Consider the following 23,379-nt stretch of genomic DNA (forward strand, 5'->3'; position numbering starts at 1 on the left):
AATATCTTACAAGCTTAAATAGGTAAGAGAGATGCGTGGCAGGAAGGGGGAAATATACTCTGCTTGCATCTGTGTAAATCAAAGCGCTTCAGTGAATCTGTTGTCAGCTTTTGCACATTACTTATAGAAGAAACTGAAACAAAACACATTTTAAAACAATGTGTGGAGGACTGTGAGTGATCAAATTACTGCAGCTGTTTCTATTTTGCATTCTAATGAACTGAGCTACCATGGCACAGCTGATGATCAGTAACTCATTAAGCTGCACTAACAAGATCATGGACCAGTATTCATTCACAACCTTAAAACAGGGAGGTTGAACTTGGGATTCTTAATAAGGTCAGCAAGTTTTTACATGGGTTCACATGCCCTGAGTGTGTTTTGTGCTTGCAGCTGGGATGCACGGGGTGCTGGTGCTTGGGAGCAGAGCTCTGGTAAGGGCACGATGTTGCAGGGGTCTGCCTGGAGATGGGAGGCTCCAGGCCTTGCCAGGGCGAAGGTTCAGAGCCAGTTTTCTGATACTGATGAACGAGTAGATAAAAAGTGAGAGCAGAGGCCTGGATGGAGACCAGCAAGTGGCTGTCCAGGGCTGATGGAAACCATTCAGTGTTGTCTGTAGCTGCCCTAGAGCTGGTACCCACCGTGTTGTTCTGATGCCCTCGCGAGCTGAGCTGCCTTCCCAGCCAGGGATCATGAGCCCATGCCTGTGAGCTGCTCTGGGCTCCAGCAGCAGTGGTCCCTGCTGTCCTCTTGGCCAGACCCTGGCTTTTAACCTTGACAAGTGTCCTGAGAATAGCGACTCTCCTGCTTGGCTTCTCTTTGCAAACAGCCCCAGAAATGCTTTTGCTAAGCAAAAGTGAGGACTGATGTCATCCCAAGGCCCTGCGAGCCAGGGATCTGAGCAAAGGCCCAGGGTGCCTGTATCTTAATCCAGCTGCGGTTGTTCCTGCTTTCAAGCCCTTATTACCTGCCTAATTCCGCGCTAGGATATTGCTCAGACATCTAAGGAGATGCAAGCTGGCAATTTCAACGCGCTCCTAAACATCTCCAGCAAAACACCTGCCGGTGCCAAGCCCTCAATGGCTCCTCATTTCTCCTAAGTAAGGAGATTTCCAGGGCGAGTCTGCCCTGGCCCTGCAGGAGGCACCTTTTTGCTGCCAGGGCTCTCCGGCTGTCGCTCAGGGTGCAGGAATGCAGGCGAGGCTGCCCTGTGGTTAGGAGGGCTCCACCCCACAGACAGAGGCAGGCGCCCAGGTACCAGCAAGGAGACTTGGGGCTCATCCAGGGCTGCTGATGACAGGAGCTGATCTGTGCCTTAACTCTTTGTGTGCCTGCCGGGTGCTGCTCCCACCTCGCATCCCTGCTGCTGGTGTGGGAGCAGCTGTTGGGTGGGGGATCTGGGATGGAAAGCTGGTGGTAAGAAAGGATCCAACCTCTCTCCTGTTTTCTCGTTCTGATCAACGAGCTCCAGCTGGAGGTTTGTGTTGAGAGGAAGAGGTTTCTCTGCTGTTGTGTTCCTGGAAGATTTCATGGTGGTCACAAGCACCTTTTTCACTTGAACACTGGGGTTTGGGCTGTATGTTGGCTGTTGTTCTGCTGGTGTTGAGACAGATGGCGATCCTTAGAGTGCAGCACTTCAGCACTGAATCTCTGATTGTCATGTCAAACCTTCCTCCTTGTCAATGCCTTCCTCCTTGATGAGAGCTCTGGCCAAGGACTGTTGGATAGTCCGATCACGTGAAGGTTTCCATAGCTCAGCAGTCTCAGCTGCACTGTTCTTGTGAGGACAGCATCCCAGTGCTCCCAGGTGCTGTGACCCCGTGCTGCTCTTTCTGAGTCTCAGCTCTGCATCAGCAATTGCTTCTGACTGCCCATGCAGAGCAGGTACCAGTGCAAATCCTCAGCTGGGCCCTGGGGTCTCAGCTGATATCTGTGTCCCACCAGTTGTGTTTCACCAATTTTGAAGCTTCTGGATGGAAGAACAGACTTCATATCCCTCTCCTCTCTATGAAGCAAAAAAAGGATTGATTTTTCTGCTTGGTTCTCCCCCTGAGAGCAGGCTGAATTCCAATCTTTGGTCTGTTTTCTTATTATTCTCTTTGTATTTGCTTAAGCTATCCATCCCTGTGAGACTGGAATCATTGCAGGTGCCACTGAGGATCATTTCCTTAGGATTGGTTTGGTTGGGGCAGTCTGAGATGAAGCTGGAATTGGACTTGAAGCCCCTCAGGGTCCCCTTCAACTATATACTATGAGATGTGGCAGCAGTTCTCCTGCATCTCTCCCCTTTTGGTTGATTGCTGCCTTCCCAGCGGTGCCCCTGGGATGTTTCCCATGTGCTGAATTGCTTTGCTTAGAACCCAGTGGAAATCTCTTGGAGCAGATTTCTTTTTTTTTTTTTTTTTTTTTTCATGAAAATATTGTTTTCATGAGCTTGTGGATGAAGGTTGGAGGGCTCCTCCATGCCCAGTGTGGTTAGCAAATGCGTTGTCAGCCTGTTTGCTCTGCGAGGAACCGTATTGCAAAGAAAAAGAAGGAAAAAAAACCCCAACAAACCACTAAGACAACAGGCCAAATCCCGGCCATTAGAAATAACAAAACAAAAGTCTCTGGGGACGTTCCAGTCCATGGGAACGCTGTTAGGAGCTTTATTTTGGCTTTCTATGGCTACCTCCTGCTTTGGCTCGTGTCGAGGAGGAATGAAAGGTACCGCACTGGATGTGGGCAAGAAGAGTCAATGGGCACGAGCCATTGACTGCAGATTTGGGGCTGTAGGCATGAAGCTCCCCAGGGAAGCAGTCCGTGTGGGGCAGGAGGTGTTGGCTGCGTTCAGATGGGTGCTGAGCCATCCTCCTCCTGCCACCACGCACCATCGGGGCGCTGACCTGTGCCCAGGGCTGCGTGGACCAGTTCTGGTGCCTACGTTGCAACTTCCATCCCTTACAGCATGACCTGCAAACGTGGGTCTGGGTGATGCCGTGGAGGCCGTTGCGATGTTGCCTCGTGCTGCAACACGCTTCTGCTGACACAGCCCGACGTCATGCGGGCACACAGGGATGAGTGCTCTGCCCTCAGCTGTGAGTGTGATGTCAGCCACGGCTCTGCCAATGCCATTGGGGCAGCAGAGCTGTGCTCGCTCCAGCAGCACCTTCCAGCACCTTCCAGCTTGCTCCGTGCTGACACACCGGTTTGAAAGCTGCCCGGTGGATTGTGATGCTGCAGCTGGGGTTTCTGGTTCACCCTCAGCACGTGGAACTGCTGCGAAGGGCTTAGCGTTGAGTTTTGCAAGAGGATGGAGCAAGGGCGGCTGGGTTTGGTCAGTGGGGAGCTGTTTGCTTGTGCTTCTTCAGGCTGGGCGACTCCTTGATTGGTGGTGGTCCCTAATGGAAAACACTCAGGGTGGATAGTAAGAAAAACTTATTGTCTAAAAGAGTGGTCAGCTACTGGCACAGAACCAGGGAGGTGGAGGAGTCCCTGTCCCTGGAGGTGTACAGGAACTGTGGAGATGTGGCACTGAGGGATGTTAGTGGGCATGATGATGGGTTGGTGTTGCACGTTGGAATCTCCGAGGTCTTTTCCAACCTCGAGGATTCTGTGATTCGTAGAATAGTTGGATTGGGAGAGATCTTAAAAGCCCATCCAGTTCCATAGGCATGGACAGCCTAGGGCCCATCCATGGCCTTGGGCACCACCAGGGGTGGGTACCCAAAGCTCTGGGCAGCAGTGCCAGATCATCAATGCTTCTGGGTAAAGAATGTCCTCTTCACATCCGATCTAAATCTCCCCTCGTTTAGCTTACAGCCATCCTCCCTTGTCCTGTCACTATCTGCTCATCACAGGCAATTATCTGCCGATAATTACTATGTTGAACAATTCCAGAAAGAGTTTATTTAACATAAACACTTAGAAAATGAATTACTATGGATAAAATGCAGCCTAAGGGCTGAGGACTGCTGGGTTGTATTTCCAGCCTTGCCATTGTTCTGTATGGCCATGACATGGAAGAGAGGTGGCTTCTGTAGCTTGACTTTAGGGGAAGGAGCCTTGCTCTCTTCCATCAAATTAGCCAAAATTACATCCACAAATGAGCACCGTAAAGCACAACTGTAATTCACGTATTGCTTCAGAATCAGCCTGGTGGCACCTCTTTCCTTTCCAACTCCAAACAGAGCCCTTTGAGTTTGCAAAACTGGGGTGATTTGCACAGGGACCTATTTGTGTATTTGAATCCAGGCTGAGCATAGAATCACAAAATATCCCAAGCTGGAACAGTCCTGGAAGGGTCATCGTGTCCAACTCTTCCTTTGCACAAGTCTACTAAGGAGCCCCTTGTGTCCATGTTGGTGCAGGAAACTGAGGGCTCAGATGCATCTTGCACAGCGTTGCACAGTGTGGAGGAGCAGCTGGTAACACGTGGGGCTCTGGTTTGCAGCTCTCCTTGAGGCAAGTTGCTCATGTTGGGGAGGCAGTCTGGTCTTGCTTGGCATCAAATGAACAGGAGAAGGAGAAAAAGGAGGTGAGCCCTAAGGGTAATGCTTGTCTTGGAAGCTGGCTGGACTTAAAGAAAGACCTCATGGCTGAATATATCCCATCTTCAAGCTCTTGAGGTCACCAGGAGTGCTGGTAGTGGGGAGCAGTATGGTTTAATCATGAGCAAAATCTCAGAATCACTGAGATTGGAAAAATACTTCTCGGACCCCCCCAAAATCCATCCCACTGTGCCCACATTTTGGGACACCTCCAGTGATGAGGACTCCACCACCTCCTAGGGCACTCTGTGCCAACGCATCACTGCTCTTTGGAGAAGAGGTTGTTCCTAATATCCAACCTGAGCTCTGGGCTCTGCTGCTGTGGCCCTTTGGAGCAGCAAAGCAAAACCGTGAATCCCATATCACAAAGACAAGCTGGGTCGGGGTGTAGGAGTGTGTAGTACTGATGGGCAGCAGGAGTGACAGCAGTACAAGTTGTCTGCATGTGTGACACTGCTTTGGCATCCTTGCACCCCAGACCCCTTTCTCCACAAGAACACCGGATCTCATCTCATCCCCCAGCTGCCGTGCAGCAATTCCTCTCTGTTTGGGACCAGGGAGAGGAGCAGGCTCAGAGCAGGGCAGCTCCCTTGCTGTGGCCTCTGGGGTGGGGCAGGTTCCAGCAGCGTGCCAGGAGATGCTGCTGTCCTTGGACATGTTGAGCTTCCCCTCTTCTCAGTACTGGGAGCGCTTGAATCGCCCTTCAGCAGTTGGGCACGGAAGGAGAAAGATCATTAACATACAAAGGGCTCCTCTTTCAACACCAGCGTTGCAAACTTTCGTGACGTTTCTGCCTCATCGCATTCTATGTTGTGCTTTGGTTCTTTATATTTTTTCTTTTTTTAAAAAAAAAAAAAAAAAAAGCCAGTTCTTGGAATTGGATGAGCACACCAAAATCTCAGCTTTTTGTTAAAGGTTCCTGATGACTACAAAGGAGAACAAAGGCTTCAAAAAGCACCACCAAACGTGGTGGCCCAGCGCAAGGGTTGCACCCTCTCTATTTATTTCTGACTCTTGCAGTATTCAGAGCAATTTTTAAGGGGGAAAGAGGAGATCAGAGGACAGCCTCAGCTCTGGATGCTGGGCACAGGCAGATGGAATAGTGCTGGGGCTGCTCTGCTTGTTGCAGAAGAGGGTGCCCACCTCAGCAGCACGGGGAGGAATGGAAGCACTCCATCCCAAGGCCCAGAGTTGGCTTTTGCTCCTGGGGGGGCACAGACTGGGGCAGTTTGGGGAACTGCTGCCCCTCCTGGCTTGCACAGAGCAGCTTGTGGGGCGTGCAATGATTCCTCTGCTTGCGTTCTGGTTTTGCAGGTGGGATCTTCTCATCGCAGCGGCAAATGATGGCAGTTTGAATCTCATGCTGGCACTGGGGCAATGAAGTTGAAGGTCCCGATGCGGGCCCATTGCATCTCTCTGGATATGACCCACTTGCAATGGGGTGCGCCGCGGGAATGGCCAAAGCTATTCAGGTTAAAGACCTCTGTTGGTTCTCTGGGCTATTCTGACTGCGGGCCTCGGGGGAAATAGGTCAGGTGCTTGGTGATCTGTGTCACTGTGTTGTCTCCAAGCATTCCTCAGCGCCGTCTGCGAGGAGATGCCATAGTGCTGACCCACGGGCTGCGACTGCAGCCTCCTCCTTTGGGTTCTTTGTGTTCTTCCTCACCAAACAGTGCTGGAGCTTTTCTACAGCACAGCAGCACCTCCCCTTTCTCTCTCCTTTACATACACTGCAGTTTTTGTGGGGGGAGGTTGAAGGGATGGTTGTCAGGCTCTTTGTTGCCCGTCTCTGATACGCTCCTTGCACCTCAAACTGCCTTTGGTTATCTACTGAAAAGGACAGTTTTCTACAAGATGCGTGATTTGTGTTTGAAAACACACGCTTAGCCAAACCCAACAATCCCAATGCTTCTTTTACCTGAACCCAAATATTTTAGCGCCGATACTTCTTGTCTCTTTTCTGTTCCCCCTTCCTTCTGTGGTTACCCACCGTCTTAGTGATAACGCTATAATAAGTTTAAAAACAAACAAACAAACAAACAATTTTAAAGTGGAGGGGTGAGAATTTTGTCTTTGTTTCTTTTCTGGGCAGAAATTGAGAGCAAGTACATTTACATTGTGCTCTTATGGCTCTGCTCTTTTAACCAGGGGCCCAGAACCAGGAGTTCCACATGGGCAGGAAGCGCAGGTGAGCCCTGTGGCTCTCCTTCCACGTGGACCTGCCTGCTGTGCTGCTCCCTGTCTCCACACAGGGTCTCCCTCTCCTTGGACAAGGCAGAGGCTGGGAGATGTGAGTTAAGGCCAGTTCAGACTTAGTGCTTTGGTGGATGGCAGTGGGATGGAACACAGCAGGAATCCGATGGATTGCTACTGCAGGGCTGCTCCTCACGGAGGTGCTTAATTCCATAGCAATGAATCTTGGAATCATAGAATCACCGAGGTTGGAAAAGGCCTCCAAGATCATCCAATCCAGCTGCCCGCCCATCCCCAACATTTCCTACTAAACCGTATCCCTCAGTCCACAGAAGATCTCAGATGTCTCAGCCATCTTCAGGCTGGATGAGGCTGCTAGCACCTGGTGGAGCTGTGGCTGTCCCTGTTCATTGCAGGGCGCTGGACCCAGATGGCCTCTAAGGGTCCCTTCCAACTCAAACCATTCTGTGATAAATCAGGAGACAAATGTTGGTGCTGGCAATGTGCTTCTGCAACCATGAGGTTCTCCATGGGAGAACCATTCGGGAGCCCACCAACCCAGCTCTCCAGGAGGAGCACCCACTTCTTCCAAAGTGCTTGGGATCCACGTAGGATCAGCTCTCCAGGAGATCTGGTCAAGGTGGGGATGTGAGTTGGAGCTGAGCTGACCCAGCTGTTAGGGAGACTGGGGAGGGCAGTGGCGTTGTGAAGTCGTTCCTGTAGGAATTTGCCATTCCCTCAGTGGGAGGCATGAAGGAAAGCAACTCTTCCAGGGGATCGGTGCCACTTTGGGAGCTGGAAACGTGCTTCTCATTTTTCTCCTTTGTTCCAAAGGGATCTGTTTCCCATTGACTCCTGACCCACAAGAACGGGGGGAAAACCAACAGAAATATCTGACCAACCTTGTCCAAGGTGTAAGTCCCACCAGCTTCAATGGGAGCATGGTACAACCTTAATGGAAAAAAAAAGAGGTTTTAAGCTAAAACAGGAGAAATACTATCTTGTTTTGGGGCTCTGATGCTGCTGGAAGTCATTGCTTCCCCAGTTATCACAGCACTGGATCAGACCCCTGCTGTTAGACAGTGGGATAAATTCCCCTCTGAGTAATGCTCCTAGATTTAAAAAATGAGTTAATGAAAAGCTTTTCTCGTTGGAAAAAAAAAATTGCAGAAAGGAAAACTGGCTCAGTGAAAGTGGCCTTCATTCAATACTTTGGAAACGTTTAATTTGGGGCTATCTGTTTCTGTTGTTGTTATTGTGTGAAACGGAATGAACAGCCAAATGAGAAACAGTCAAAAGAAGGGGGGGGGGGGGGAGAAAAAAGCCAACAGTTTTTATCCTGCATTTGGGCCACTCTTTTGTGGTTGATTCATTGCACCATTTTCAGTCTCCTCTGGAAGGAGCACAGGTGATGGAGGGGTTTTCTCCATCTTCTCTCCCTCTGACCTGCACCTTTCTTTGGTCCCACATCCCATCTCTTTGCAAGTAAGTCTGGCCCCATCCTCCCCTTTTGCATTTTATTCCATTTCATACTCCTGTTTTTTAATTATTACTCTGATGTGGGATAATATTTACCTCCATCAATGTGCTTTCTGAGACACGAATTGCAGTCTGAATGCTGCTTCCATCTCCATGCAGCCCCTCATGTTTTTCCCTTCCCAGCATTAATTTAGCATTGTCCTTACTGCTCTAAATTACATTCTTTTAATAGAAATAACCCTCAAATTTGTAACCTCTACTCCTCCTTGTGCCATGATTCCACATCTCCTCTCCAAATCCCCATCCTCCCCACCTCCTGAGCAGAATTTCCTTCCAGCAGTGTACAGAACTCTACTTATTCCTAAAACCCTTCTTTGGGATGGCCGGACAGGGTCATCCAAGATGCTCAGAGCCTTTTCCCTGCTCATTCCCTACCCTTCCCCATAAGGAAACATGAGCTCCATCCTTTTAGAGCGCACAATAGCGACGATCTGTGAAAGGAGACCTTCTCTTCCTTCCCAAAATGCCATCTTGGATGGCTGTATCCATTGCAGGCTCCTTCTCCCCATCCTTCTGCTGGGTGGTCGCGTGCCGCTGCCAGGCAGACCATGCACTGCTCAGTGCCCGGTTCTGCTGATGTGACTCAGTGCCTCAAAGGCTCGCGAGGCAGCCAGTGAGAATCTGATGAAAGAACCCAGCAGAGAGAGGTGCGAGGGGAGAGAGAAGAGGAGAAACCTTGCGGGATGCGATGGAAGTGAGTCATCTGACAGGTACTGCCACCGGGCCAGCCTGTAATTAAATCCAGCCTACCCTGGTGTCTCCACCGGAGCATATGCCAATCATTCCCCGTGGCATTTTCACACTTCTTATCTGTCAGCCCCAAAATTACTTTTTTAGATCAACTTTGAAGGCTTAATTCTGGCAGGGAGACGCAGGGGGCCAGACAGTCTGTGCTGCTGCTGCTGCGCGAGGAGGGGGGGAAGCTGCGCTGCTTTGTGGGGACCAGATTTTCAGGAGATGGGAGCTGGTTTTTCAAGATGGGGCCAGGTTTTCCAAAGAGCTTGGGTCCTGGCAACTCCCAGCGTGTTTTTCAACATGTAGCTGATGCATTGCGACTGCTGCTTCACAAACACTCTTCCTAAAAACGTTGGGACCCTACGAGTGCACAGGAAAGAAATGACGGCGAGCGCATCCTCATCCCTCACCAGTTGATGTTCAGTCCTCCAACCCAGTTAGATCTTGTTTCCTGGTAAACCAACTTCTGCAGGCAGCTTTGTCCATCAGCAGAGGGGTCACAACATGTGCCACTGTGAACAAATCCAATTAGTGAGGCTTGGAATTGATCAGGAAAGCAGTGGATGGATTGGGTTCCTCTCCAGGGTGCACACTTTGATAACAGCACTGGGAACCCTGGGGTGAGTTAGGGATTAAATTGAGATCATTGTGAGTCTGAAACTGGGACCAAGTGATCACCTCCTACTTCTCCAAAACCCTCCTGGTTGCTGTTAACTTTATGAAATGGGAGTTTTCTCTGATTTCTCAGAGGAGCAGCTTAGGGAAGCAAGCCCACGCTCCTATCCCACTCCCCAGGTGAGCTGCTCACGGGATCCCCTGCATATTCTGGAACAGAGCAGCATGAGGTGTCCTTTTCCAGCTCATCCCTCAGTTTCCCCAGCCACCACCTTGCTCCCAGGTGGGAGGGCACTGTGCATCCCACGGAGCTGCAGGCAGCACACGCACACCCTGTGCTCGCTGCCATGTGCCCCACGCCAACATGTGGGGCTCCGTGCTGGCACCCAGCGCTCACCCACACAGAGTGCCCTCTTCCAGATCCTTGCATGAGCCACCCGTGACTCCAATGCCCAGGAATGCTGCCGTTGGCCGGCTGGGGATTGCATCAAGCCCGTAAACTCGTTCCGCACAGGATGGGGCGGCTTGGTGACACCTGCTTGTGTGCAATGTGGCACTTCTGGGGACGCCCGCTCACCGTGGGCTCAGGAAGAGGGAGGGGAGGGCTGGTGCATCATCCTGGTGCCAGGTGGCACGGGGTGCCCACGGCCTCAGCGTGGCTTTCAGGACCTCTTCCACTCCTCTACCAGCTTCCCAAGTCTCAATTTTGCACTTCACCAAATCTGTCATTTTTTTTTCCAGTTCTCCATCCAGGAAGAATCCAGCTGGAAAGAAGGCAGTTCTGCTGTGCTGATGGCAAACTGCATCCTTACAACTCCGAGCACTTACTTTTTGCCTTAAAAACCAATGGGAGCTTTCCACATTCTCCTCATCGTCACCAGGGCCGTGTTCCCACCTGGTTCGTGCCGCTGGCCTTTTCTCCCTAGAGGCAAGTGAACGGATAGGGCTGTGCCTCCCTCCCTGCTGCTGTGGGATAGCAGGGCTCACCTCTCCCAGCACGGCGCCTGCATTTGGCTGGGTGCATTACTGGAGCCATCTCTGCACGGACTGTAGACAGAGCCCCAGGTGCTCTGCTCTCAGATGCAGACGTCCTCGCTCTGAACATCTGAAGCTGGGCGAAACAAACACCACCCTTGATGTTTCTCACATACATTAAAGGCTAAGTGGCTGATAAGGAACCTGCTGGTTTCTAGCCTAAATTTATTAATGTCCAATGTATACAAACCCATCCTTGTCGTCGCATTGTCTGTCCTTTAAGTCCACGTTGCTTTTCCACCTCATGAGCATTTAGGCAGAGCCCCTCCTTAGGCAGAACAAGACCATTCCCATTCACCTGTGAGAGCCAAGGTCTCGCAGCCTCCCCCAGGGCTCTCCAGTTACCCTCGTGGTGCTGCTTCTTGATGGAAATAATGCACTGTATTCCGGGTGAGATACCTCAAAGGTATCAAGGTAAACAAGGAATACCCAGTTTCTGCTGGAAACATTGAGGAGAATTGATCCCAGGATTGTATAACCCACGCCCATGCGTTCTGCCACATCCCATCGGCAACTCATGGTCATCCCAGGGCTCTGTAACGCACTCAGGTGTTTCTCTCTGCTGGAGGCAATTGCTATCTGACCCAATCTGAAATGTTCAGTCTTTCTGATCCAAGCCGTGTGCCTGGGCAACTTCTCTCTTCAGGTGGAAAGTCTTATCTCAAGAGTTACCCAACAAGGCAAGGGAAATTGGTAGGATTCATCCAGCTCCGGGCCTTTAAGAACCTCTGATGCATTTACAATGAGAAGCTGGCAAGAAATATCTTTTCAAAACCATACGAAATTTGGGGAAAAATCATTCCAGAGCAGAAAGTGGGACAGCATAGAAGGAGGCAGGCAGTGAATTTGGACAAACTATGAACCGAAATATTTGGACAGCCCTTGAGTTTCTGGGTTTCTGCATGGAGTTGGGAGCGAGACCTCTTCAGTTCATCCAGCTTTGGATGGCGAGAAACATCAACATCATTTTTTTGTTGTTTTCTTCCCTTTCTGAAAGAGCTGGAAATTTCAAAATCCTGAAACTCTTCCCAAAATGAAACAGCTGCTGGTTGCTCAACGCTCTCCGTTCCTACCTCCGCCCTCCCGATGAGTTACACAGAGGGTGTGACATTGGGATCACGCTGATCCCCAGGTGCTGGAAGGAGCCACTTCCAGCAGCTTCTCCCTAAGTAGGGCTCAGTCCCTGTCAGCTGGTGAACCCATCCCAGCCGTGGGGAACAGCCCATTCCCTTGGCTCACCTCTGTCCCAGCACCACTCGGGGCAGCATCGCAGGATGCCACAGCTTCTCCTCATCCCACGTTGTTTGTCTCCACGGGGAAATCCACCGCTTCTCGTTTAAATGAGAGCCAGATCGAGCCGTCAGCATCTCACACTTCAAGCACCAGGGCTTTCTCTGTATTCATGCAAAAGGTTGGGGTTATTACTGGAGAGGTGAAAATTAGATAATAGCGATGTCTCAGGGGTGCCAGTCGTCCTGGACTGGAGCAATTCTTTGTTTTGAGCGCATCATAATTCCTCAGTGACTGCTGGCTGGAGCCTGGTGTCTTACTTGCATTTATGGGCTGCGAGTGGATGATTATAGAAAATGCAGTAATTAAATAAGTACTTTGGCTGAATAGGTTTGGCCTGGGAAAGAGTAAAATTAGACAAGGCAGCATGAGCTGTTCCAAATCGTGAACTCTGATTAATTTCACTTTCTTTTCTTGTGATGTGTCCAGCAATGTGCAGGAGGAGGAGCTGTCAGCATGGAACTGTTCGGCCGGTGAATTAGAGCCAATAATCTGAAATGCCCCCATGTTTTTGCAGTGTGTGGCAGTCCCATCCTTCAAGGGGCAGTACAAGTTGCCTGTGAGATTCAGGTCAGTAGGAAAGCCACAAGGAGAGCTCAGTTCTCCAGGCTCCATCCGCTGGCTGATGCTCCTCTTCTGTTGCCTGCTTTCTTGGCTAGGCTTCTGCATGGGCTGGAGAGGGAAGGTGTTTTTGGGGCTGCCTGCTCACAATATTTTCATGATGGCATCTCTGGTGGAAGCTCACAGCTCTTCCCCCTGCGCTTTGCATGCAGAGCTCCTCTCCAGCACAAACAGAGCTGAGGCAGGGGTTGAACTGGCTCCAGCCAGGCAGCAACCTACAATTAACCAAGCATCTCCGGGATGCCATCAGCACAGGATTCCCTTTGATGAAGCGTCGTATCCAGGTAACCTGTTCCTAATCAAACAAGACACCTGGGTGCACAGGAAAGGGCACTGCCGGCCATTCCAGGAGCGCTGTGGGCAGAGCAAACAGGAAGCAGAGGGCCGGAGCATGGCAGGCACTCCACCTTGGCCCAGGGGTGTTGGGCATGTGACGAGTCACATAGAGCTGGTCCCTCTCCTGCTCTGGGAGTGACGCATTGTTTTGAACAAGAAATTCCAGGAGCGTTGATAGTCCTTTTGCTTTAAGGATGGCTGCATAGCTTGAGGTTTTTGGGGTTAAATCCACAAAGGTGCTGACCTTCCTTGCTCTCCAGAGCCCTGTAGGATCTGGGGACAGGGCTCAATTCGAAGAGCTTGTGGAGGTGTCAAGGGAAGGATGGTCACCTCTTGAGGGTGAGTTTGGAGTGCTGGATGTGCCAAGGGGAGGATGGCCACCTCTTGAGCAAACGAAGAGCACAGACATTGCAAGCCATAACTCACTGTGCTACTCTGAAGCAGGCTCCTTGGTGGAGGTCACCTCTCCCTCTTCCCGCATCCTGCAGAGGGAGCTGGTGGTGCTTGGAATTGTTTGCCATGAAGTCTGGTCCTGATGCTTGCGTAAGAGTGAGATGCCAAAACGCCTGCATGGTTTGGGCTGTTGGAGCCACCCATGGGGCCTTTGGCCTCTCTGAGCCACATGGCTCTTGCAGCATCTCCTGGTGCTGAAGGTGGAGGTTGGACAAGGTAACTCAAAACGGTGTTAAAGAGAGCGTTTCCAGCATCTGTTCAGATCCTCCTCTCTGGGGTTCCCTTCTCTTTGGGTTTCCTTCCTCTTCTCCCTCCCCAAATCAAAAGGTGAACTCTTGACTGAACCTTTCGGAGAGCTGGGTCTAAGGAGAACAGATATTCCGGATCCTGTGAGTGGAAAGATGAGTGATATCTGAATCCCATCACTGCAGGACTGTGGCTAGATTCCCTTCAGACGTGTAGCCGCTGAAACCACTCAGGTTGAGGCACGATGTTGCAATCCTAGGAGCACTTCCAGCAGATCTCCTCTTGGGCCAACAAGCAGGGAGCAGAGCTGGGGCTGCCAGGGCTGAGCTGAGCAGCCATGGCTGCTTCTGGGGACTGATGGGCTCTGCAAGGCCAACAACCTCCAAGGTCTTCCATGGTCTCCTTGGCGAATGCTGCTCCGGGCTGCTTTCCCTCGTCGATGCTTTGCTGTTCTCAGCGACTTGTGAGGGAAGGGCAAACATCAAAAGCTGGATGGGAGCATCCAAAAGTTCATCTGAAGCACGCAGACCTTTAGCATTTGTAACGGGAAGTTGGAGAGATTTCAAGCACTCTCATCCCACCTCCTGGCGCTTCTGTTTCTGGTTAGGGCCAGACGTAACCACAAGAACAAGCTTTCTCACGGTGTTTCAGCACATTTCCTATTGGTCCTGGAAGAAAACTGGAAGAACGTTTGAAATTAAGAGGACATCCAGCCTTTGTAGAACCACAGGCTGTTTTGGAAACAGGCACGGGCTCTGAGTGTTGATGGGTTGAGCAAATTCACTCTCTTGAACCGGTTTGCGCCATCCCAGCTCATAAGCATCCCCCCAAATGAGGAGAGCTGACTTTTTGCCTTGTGGAGAAATGAGTTCTGAAGTGGGACCCCGGGTTACTCCAGGTGTCTGGGAAGGGTTGGTTCATCCCTTGGCCTCTGCAGCCCGTGGAGAATCCTTCCAATGGGAAGAGAACAAGAACTCACTGTGCCTTGCTGCCACCGTGGGAGATGAACCTCTGTCCATGCAGATCTTCAGCCACGTATTTCTTATTGCACTGAGTGCAAGCTGTGCCACAGGACTCAGCTGGGGGTCACGAAGAGGCTGTAGCCATTTTCCATGTATTCTGTTTGGGATTTGAGTCCTCACTGACTAACAGTTTTCTATCTGTTTTGAAGATTCAAAAGCATCACACTGGGAAGAGGCAGCTAGCTGCAGAGTGCTGGGGCACACCAGGAGAAGGCTGAAAACCACAGAGCTGCACCTGCAGTTGGCATTGGCTCCCTGTGAAGTGCGGGTAAAGCTTACTTTCCCTGTTTTATCTTCGCTAAGTCTTAATCACGAGTTGCTGCAACTCCTTGCACTGAGTTAACTCAGAGGAAATCCCCAGATCAGGTCATCCTCTGCACTCAGACCCTGATCCTCTAACCAGAGGTCCCTTCCAACCTTAATTATCCCATGATCCTGCGTTTGAACATGGCTAAATCCAGAAATGAGTGCATTAGGTCCAGCAACTGTTATCTACCAAGACAGGGGAGCAGGTAAGGGAAATTGACCAAGGCCACTCAGCAGCCTTGCTTGGAGCACATCCCAAATCCCCAGGCAACCTTGCCACCCTTTGGCCACGCTACCTCCCCTGGGCAAGGGGAAGTTTCCTGGGACAACACTTTCTACTCATTGGCCCTTTCTTTTTTTTCTTTTTCTTTTTAATTAAATTTTGGTAGCATCTTTTCTTATTACTCTTCCCCTGTACCTTAGGCATTGCTCTGAGTCCACTGGGGCTCGTTGCACGCCCGCTTCTCCCCTCCTCTCCTCGGCCACCCTACAGCTACGCTGCCGTCAACGTGCCTCGGTTTCATCAATCCCCAAGCTGTACATCAAAGGCTGCATTTGCTTAGCAGCGCGCTTCCCTGGCAGGCTTCAGGGATTAATCACACCCGGCCCTGCGTGAAAAGCGTGACCGTGTCACAGTTGTTTGTGTCGGATGGGTGCTCTCCTGGTTATCCTACAGCCGTGCCACCTTTGGCCTCCGTGGATGCTCCGTTTCCGTTGCTATTTCTTTGGGTTGGCTGGAAGTGCTCAATGGAAGGTGCCAGCACGTGTAGTTCATGGACAGGTTGGGTATTAGGAGCAATTTCTTCTTAGAAAGAGTTATAAAGCATCGGCACAGGGAGGTGGGGTGTCACCACCCTGGAGGGGACATGGGGACATGGCCATTGGGCATGCTGGGGTGGGTTGGGGCTGGATGCGGGGATCTGAGGGGTCTATTCCAGCCTTCATGATCTGATAACATCCTTGATTTATCCAGCTTGCTGGTGCAGTCAGGAAGCTGCACCCTGCCGTGGTAGGTGCCGTGCAAGCAGCAATCATTTCTGCCTCTAGAGCTTCGTAGTCTGGTAGAAAATGAGAAAAATCAGCGGATAATTCCCAGGGAGCCTGAAAAAAAAAACAACCATGGGACAATACCATGATTGCTGCCTCCATCCAGCCCCAGATGGGAGCTTCCGGCATTGGAGGCCACCAAGAGAAGGTTCAAAGCAGCCTTGGGAGGAGAGGACAGGCTCCACTGGCACCCGGAGCGAGCACTGGGGAACTGCTGGTGAGCTGGTGACAGCTCCACATGGGCTGTGCTTGTACCCTCAGAGAATGAGGGTCAGGAGCCAAATCTGAAGCTGGGTGGGAGTGGGGATTGTTCATGGGCTTCAGCTGCTGCTTGAGTGTGCACCAAGCTCCAGGAGCTGGGCAATGAGGGGTCTTTCACAGCTTTCTGGGATAGAAAACACGAGGCTACAGGGTGGGGAAAGCTCAGCTTCACCCAGCATGTGCCATTTGGTCAGAGCTTTTCTGGAGGTTGATTCCGTGCAAGCAGAAATGTTCAAGGATCAACAATGGGATCCTGGCTGGAGTGGGATTGTAGGTTCTGGAATTTGGGGCTCTATGGCCAGCAAAAGCATCTGCTCACAGTGGCAGAAAGAAGCCACGGGAGAGAGCAGCGCTATTGAGAAACAGGCGCTGCCCCGAGGAGCTTGCAAAAAAGCTGGGAGGGGAAGTAAACAGAGCAGGACAGGATTGCAGCACCCTGCCCTGGCCCTGTCCTGCAGCCTACATGCCCTGTGCTCTGCTGGCATCACACCCAGCACTGCTTTGCTGCACCGCAGCCCAGGGATGCGGCGTGTGATGGGAAGAGGAGATGCCACGATGCACTGCAGTGAGCAGAGGGTCTGCCGAGCCTGGGGGACAAGTGGCACATCCATATGGAGAGCTGCAGGATCCCCAGGGCTTGGGGACAGTGCTGCTTGGGCAGAACTGCTGTAGCATCCCCAGGAGGATGCCCAGCCATGCAGGCAAGGGACAACTGCAGCAGACGATGCGATACTGAAGGCTGTGCAGGGATGATTTTGTTCCCCCACTAACTTTAAGATCCCAGCTTCAAACCTCTGCATTCACCTTAATTTCTCCCTTGGCAAGATAAGGATCCTGGGCACTCAGGGATGAACACCCTGCGTTGCATCCTCTTCCATAATCAGTGTCACCACCCCGCTGCACGCTGCGGGAATGGGGAGCTGGCAGGGGCCAGGGGAGGAGGCTGCCTTCCTGTGGGTGTGTTTTCCAGAGCAGGAGAGAAACCCGGAGGATCCGACAGCAGCCAAACAAGGTGACTCCATAGTGAGGAATGCAGGCACAGGCTCCGTGCATGTGAGATGCAGAGAGCAGATAGAAGGGCAGATGCAAAAGGCTTTTGCTTAGGAGCTTTTGCCAGCACAGCCACAGCATTGGCAGCTGGGGGAGGAAGGGTCGGTCCCAGCATCTCCAAGCAGGGTGGAATGGTGTGGAAGTGATGCCCGGTTAATTGGCGAAGTTCATTGCTATGAGATTATTGCTGCTGGTGTCTTGGCAGGACCAACAAAGCTTGTAGAGAAACGCTGAGACAACGAGAGTTTTAAAATAGGAAGTTTTAAAATGATAAAGGGGATGAAGTGCAGAGAAAATCTGAATGCTTGTGAGTGTGAGAGGACAAAGAAGGCTGTGGGGTGACCTCACTGCAGCCTTTCAATACCTAAAGGGAGCCTACAGAGGGGAGGGGAATCAACTCTTTGAAAGGGTTGATATGTGTAGGACGAGGGGAAATGGTTTTAAGTTGAGGGAGGGGAGATTGAGGTCGGACATCAGGGGGAAATTCTTCACCCAGAGAGTGGTGAGGTACTGGAACAGGCTGCCCAGAGAGATTGTGGATGCCCCGTCCTTGGAGGTATCCAAGGCCTGGTTGGATGGGGCCCTGGGCAGCCTGGTTTGGCATTAAACGTGGAGGTTGGAGATTCATGATCCTTGAGGTCCCTTCCAACCTTGGCCATTCTGTGACTCTGTGATTCTGTGACAAAGGGATGGGCAGGAGCTCGCTGCAGGGACAGCCATCCCCAGGCCACTTCCTTTGGGGTTTACAGTGCAGGAACTGAAGGAATCCCAAACCCGATCCCAAGCCCCCGTGCCCTCAGTGTGCAGAGCTGGCGGCGTGGTTGTGGCTCTGTGCCATGCAGAGCTTTCTCTCTGGGCACCAGGCAGGCTCTGCTTCTCCCCTCTCACATTCTGGGATGTGAATGGCACGGGCAGAGCTGCAGGTGATGCCATGTGAAGAGGTGATGGCAACTGGGGGGCTGCTTTCCCCTGATACAATGGCTCCATGGGACCCTGTGCTGGAAAAACAGGGGAAGATCTGTGCCCCTTTGGGATGAGGATGCTGGGAAAGCTCACAGTGTGAACGCAGCACATTATGTGGGTATTTCTACCCCTGTTCATGCTGCCATGCTCAGCATCTGGCTGGGAGCTGCTGGGACCCTCCTGCACTGGGTTCCAACCCGACACGGGGCTGAGCTGCACATGTACTCGGCCCCATCTGCCTTTGATCTTAAGCCCTGTCAAGAAGGATGCTGCGCAGGAATCTCACCCATCAGGTACCATCCAGAGGCAGCTGCTCTGTCACCGCGGTGACCAATGCCTGACAGCTCCGGGAGCGCAGCCTCCACCTTCTGCCCCCGGGGCTGGAGGCAGCGTGTGAGGGCTCCGGGCTCTGTGCTCCCTACCTATGGGCATCAGCTGCCAGTGCAGCCCCGGGTCCCCAGCTGCGTGTTGGAGCTGCTGTGTGCTTCTGGTCGATGGGCTGCCGTCGAGCAGGGAGGCTGCGGGTTGTCCATTGCATCCTCTGGTGGTGCCCAGGGTGAGGGTACCGCGGGGGTGTCTCTGGGTGCCACTCGGTGCCAGCGCAGCTGCTTCGCCTCTTCCATCCTCCTCTGCCCGAATATCCCGAGTGCTTTCTGCCGGCTCGGGGTGGGGAAGCCACTAGATGGCAACGTTACCTGCAGCCCGGCCTCGCTGCTGGGGACAGAGCCGCTGGGACCCCGGCGGGGTGAGCGCGAAGGCGGAGAGCTGCCGAACATCACCGCGGTTCCAACTCGCTGGTTCACAGCATCACGGAATGGCCAGGATTGGAAGGGACCTCAAGGATCACCAAGAATCTCCAACCCCCCGCCACACGCAGGGCCACCAACCTCCCCATTTCATAGCAGCCCAGGCTGCCCAGGGCCCCATCCAACCTGGCCTTGAACACCTCCAGGGATGGACGGGGCATCCACAGCCTCTCTGGGCAGCTGTTCCAGCACCTCACCACTCTCATAGCAAAGAACTTCCCCCTGACATCCAACCTCAATCTCCCCTCCCTCAACTTCAAACCATTTCCCCTTGTCCTGCTGTTATCTCCCCTTCACAGAGTTGATTCCCCTCCTGTTTGTAGGCTCCCTTTAGGTACTGCAGGCTGCAGTGAGGTCACCCCACAGCCTTCTTTTCTCCAGACTGAACAAGCCCAGCTCCCTCAGCCTGTCTTTGTAGGGAGGTGCTCCAGTCCCCTGATCATCTCTGTGGCTCCTCTGGACCCTCTCCAACAGCTCTCTGTCTTTCCTGCACTGGGGACTCCAGACCTGGACACAGTGCTGCAGATGTGGCCTCACAGGAGCAGAGCAGGGATGGACAATCACCTCCCTGTCCCTGCTGGCCACCCCTCTGCTGATGGAGCCCAGGATCCCAGCTTTCTGAGCTGTAATCACACACTGCTGGCTCATGTTCAGCTTCTCATCCCTCAGGACCCCCAGGTCCTTCTCTGCAGAGCTGCTCTCAAGGACCGCTCCTTCCAGTCTGTATGGATGCCTGGGATTCCTCCGGCCCAAGTGCCAAGCCTTGCACTCTGCTGTGTTGAACCTCATCAGGTTCACCCGGGCCCAGCTTTCAAGTCTGTTGAGGTCCCCCTGAACGACATCCCTTCCTTCCACTGTGCCAACCACACCGCTCAGCCTGGTGTCATGTTCACTCAGCAAAGCAGCTGCAGCATCACGAAGCACCAGGGCTGACAGCACACACACTCATACAGAAGCACTCGTGTGCTCACGTGTCGTCGCCGTCCCCATGGTCTGAAATGCTCTAAGGAGATTTCTCAGGTGATGCCCAAAGTGACGCATCCTAGGAGTGCAGCACGGTGCTCCCACAGCCCACAGGGGGGGCTGAGACCCATCACAGCTTCTGCACATTTCCATCTGTGCTGCATCTCACCGAGGTTCTCGAACAGAACCAGCCTGTCTCTGAGGCAGCAGGAGCACACTTGGAAACACCCATGTCTTCCTCTCTCTGCCTTTGTTGTCAACGCTGCCCGTGTGGTCAAACCCTGTTATATGTAATGCTAAACCATGTGCAGACCCCGTGTGATGATGTTGGCCCTAAAATAAGGAAGAGGATGCAGGAACATGGCAGCACGCTTCTCCAAGGCGTGGAGATGTCGATGGATTTGCCATCGCTCAGGGGACACGGCGTGCAAGGAAGTGAAGCTACAGCAGAGACAAGATGTGCTGCACGCCCATGGAGAGAAGGATGGGAGCCTTAAGCTGGAGCTTGGAGCAATGCAACCAGTGAAATAATGAAGAGAGGACAGCACAGAGCCTGAAGATGATGGACTGTGGGGAGGCACTGCCCTCAAATCCTTCCATCCCCAGTGCCTCCAGGTGCTCGGTGTTATTTTTCTTCCTGTTTTTAGGGCTTTTGTTCCTCCCCACCCACAGCCCTTTGAGCTCTGTAAAAGCTGTGTGCTTGGAAAGCAGCCTTTGTCACAAAATCACAGCATCACAGAATGGTCAGGGTTGGAAGGGACCTCAAGGATCACCAAGAATCTCCAACCCGCTGCCACACGCAGGGCCACCAACCTCCCCATTTCACAGCAGCCCAGGCTGCCCAGGGCCCCATCCAACCTGGCCTTGAACACCTCCAGGGATGGACGGGGCATCACAGCCTCTCTGGGCAGCTGTTCCAGCACCTCACCACTCTCATAGCAAAGAACTTCCCCCTGACATCCAACCTCAATCTTCCCTCCCTCAACTTCAAACCATTTCCCCTCGTCCTGCTGTTATCTCCCCTTTCCATGAGTTGATTCCCCTCCTGTTTGTCCCCGCACCACCTGCATTGTGCCAGCCTCAAACCTCTGCTCTGTGTGCCCCAAAGCTGAAGGCACCCAGAAGGGGTCCCCTAGATGGGATGGCACACACCAAGTGGTGCCACTGGCACACTGCAGACAGGGAGGGATCAGAGGGAAAGGCGTAGAGACCACCAAGAGACCCTCCAGGAGGTGAGAGTGAGGCTGGAGATCACGAGTCTCATCTCCCCCCTCACGTCTCCTTTGTGGCACTGAGCATGACAGCTCCTGGCCGAGGCGTGCTGCCCGCCCTGGCAGTGGGGCTGCAGGTCTTTCCAGCCTTCCCACCTCCTTGCATGACTAACGGGGCTGGCTGGCTTCCAGACGTGTCAGGACGGGACCCTGAACCACACCAGGTGGCCAAGAGGAAATGGAGAGGCCGCAGTTGCCTTCCTCATCCTCCTCCTCCTCCTCCTCCTCATTGCTTGCCAGAGCCAAGGATGGCCGCGGTGGCCCCGTCCCCGTTGGCCCAGGCAGGACGGCCGCTCCCTATTACTCACGGGGATGATGTGGGGGGATGCAGGGGCGGAAAGTCGGAGCAAATGGAAAGTGGGCATTGGCCGCCAGCCTTGGTGTCCCATGGCTGCAGCTGGGCTGAGCTCAGCCCCACACTGCGGCCACCCTGGACGTGGCACTCTGCTGCGACACGCACAACGGGCTGCCGGGTGAGCGTGCACGTCCTGTGTGCTCCTCTGCTCCTCTGTCCAGGTGGTTTGGAAGTCCAGTTCTCATGGGCCGGAGGAATTCACGCTTCCCATGCGTGGTGCCCTTTGGAGAGAGCTGACAATAACATTCAACACTCCTTTCCCAAAAAGCAGATTGCCCGACCCGGCCCCAGGGCTCCCAAAAGGCCATCAGGGGGTCTGCGCAGAGCATAGCTGGCTCCTTGGTCGTGTATTTTTACAGAAAATGGGTATTTCAAGGGAAAAAAGCCCTCCAACGTGAAGGATCTGTGCTGGTTACGATTCTGAGAGCACACAGGATGTGAACCCTCACCCATTTCCAGGCTCATTTTCTGCATCATCTCCATCCGAATTGCTCTCAACAACCCAACGCTGTCTGCAGGGCCGCCCCTCACTCCCATGCCACACATCCAGGCAGCCCCGTGTCCTTTCCTCCCCACCACTCTGAGCTCATGGAAAGGAGGTGTGGGCGAGCTCTGGGAGCTCTGGCACTGGAGGAGCCCACGTGTGGTGCTTCCCCGTCCCACGTGGCCATGAGCTCATCTCCATCGGCGCTGGGATGTGGTCCATTGGGGCACGGGGCAAGGATGAATGGAAAGTGAGGCCGCTGCTCCGTCACCCTCCCGAATGCAGTTGGATGAGCTGCGAGAAGCGGAGCAAACCCCGAACTGATAGCTATTATGGGATGGGATGGATGCATCTCTGTAATGTTTTAATGAGAAAAATTCTGCCCGGGTCAAAGTGAGAAAAGACACTGCTGGCAAAAAAAATCATTCTTTCCAATGAATCAACATTTTCCTCTTAAAAAAAAATACAAAAAACCCACCACATTTCCAAATCCTCTCTCGGTGCCTTTTATTGCTCAGCGCTGAGCAGCTCCAACCCGCCAGCACTTCTGGGCTCCCAAATGGGACTTTGGGAACACCGAACCAGAACCCGGTGGGATTTTCCAAACAAAGGCTCCGCTGGGAGTTCAGCTGTGCTGTGTGGGGCGATGCCCGGCTTTGTGCAGGGTGGGATTGGGTTACGGGGCTCAGGCTGGGAAAGCTCATCCGCGGGGCACAGGTGGATTAAGGAATTCCAGTCCCCATTCAGTGTCCAGTGAAGCACAACTAATGGGGTGATGCGAAGAGCTGGGGCGGCTCGGGATGGGAGGGTGGTGTGAGCACTGTGGGGGAAGCAGTGGGGTTTCCCACCAGGACTGCCTTCAAACTGTATGCTCCCACCTTTGGATCAGGGTTAAGTTGGTTTACGGGGCAACGCCAGCACAGCTGAGGGCAGGGGAATGTTGTGTGCCACCTCCAGAATGGGGACACCTCCAGTGGGGGAGGAAATAATCCTCCTGGATTGCTGAGCCGGATCAAAGCCTGAGGATGGGGATGGAAGAGGATGGGAATGGAAGTGGGACAGGATGGGGATGGTATAAAATAGGATGGCATAGGATGGGGGATGGGGGTGGGGTGGGATGGGAACAGGATTGGCTTAGGGTGGGAATGGGGATGGGGACAGGGATGGGGATGAGGATGGGGATAGGGAGGGGGATGGGATGGGATGGAGATGGGATGGAGATGGGATCAGATGGGATGGGATGGGATGGGATGGGATGG

At 52.9% G+C, this 23,379-nt stretch overlaps 1 long non-coding RNA gene across 1 annotated transcript; it reads left to right on the forward strand.

Annotated features, from left to right (window-relative positions):
- The first annotated feature begins 349 nt into the window (after positions 1 to 349).
- On the forward strand, positions 350 to 10,431 carry LOC122188563. The gene is made up of 3 exons (XR_006181609.1): positions 350 to 434; positions 5,844 to 6,001; positions 10,353 to 10,431. It is a non-coding gene; the product is annotated as an uncharacterized LOC122188563 (long non-coding RNA).
- Positions 10,432 to 23,379: the final 12,948 nt, after the last annotated feature.

The sequence above is a fragment of the Lagopus leucura genome, unplaced genomic scaffold, assembly GCF_019238085.1.
Source record: "Lagopus leucura isolate 7727_CA_CO unplaced genomic scaffold, USGS_WTPT01 Super-Scaffold_100066, whole genome shotgun sequence".
Lineage (NCBI taxonomy): Eukaryota > Metazoa > Chordata > Aves > Galliformes > Phasianidae > Lagopus > Lagopus leucura.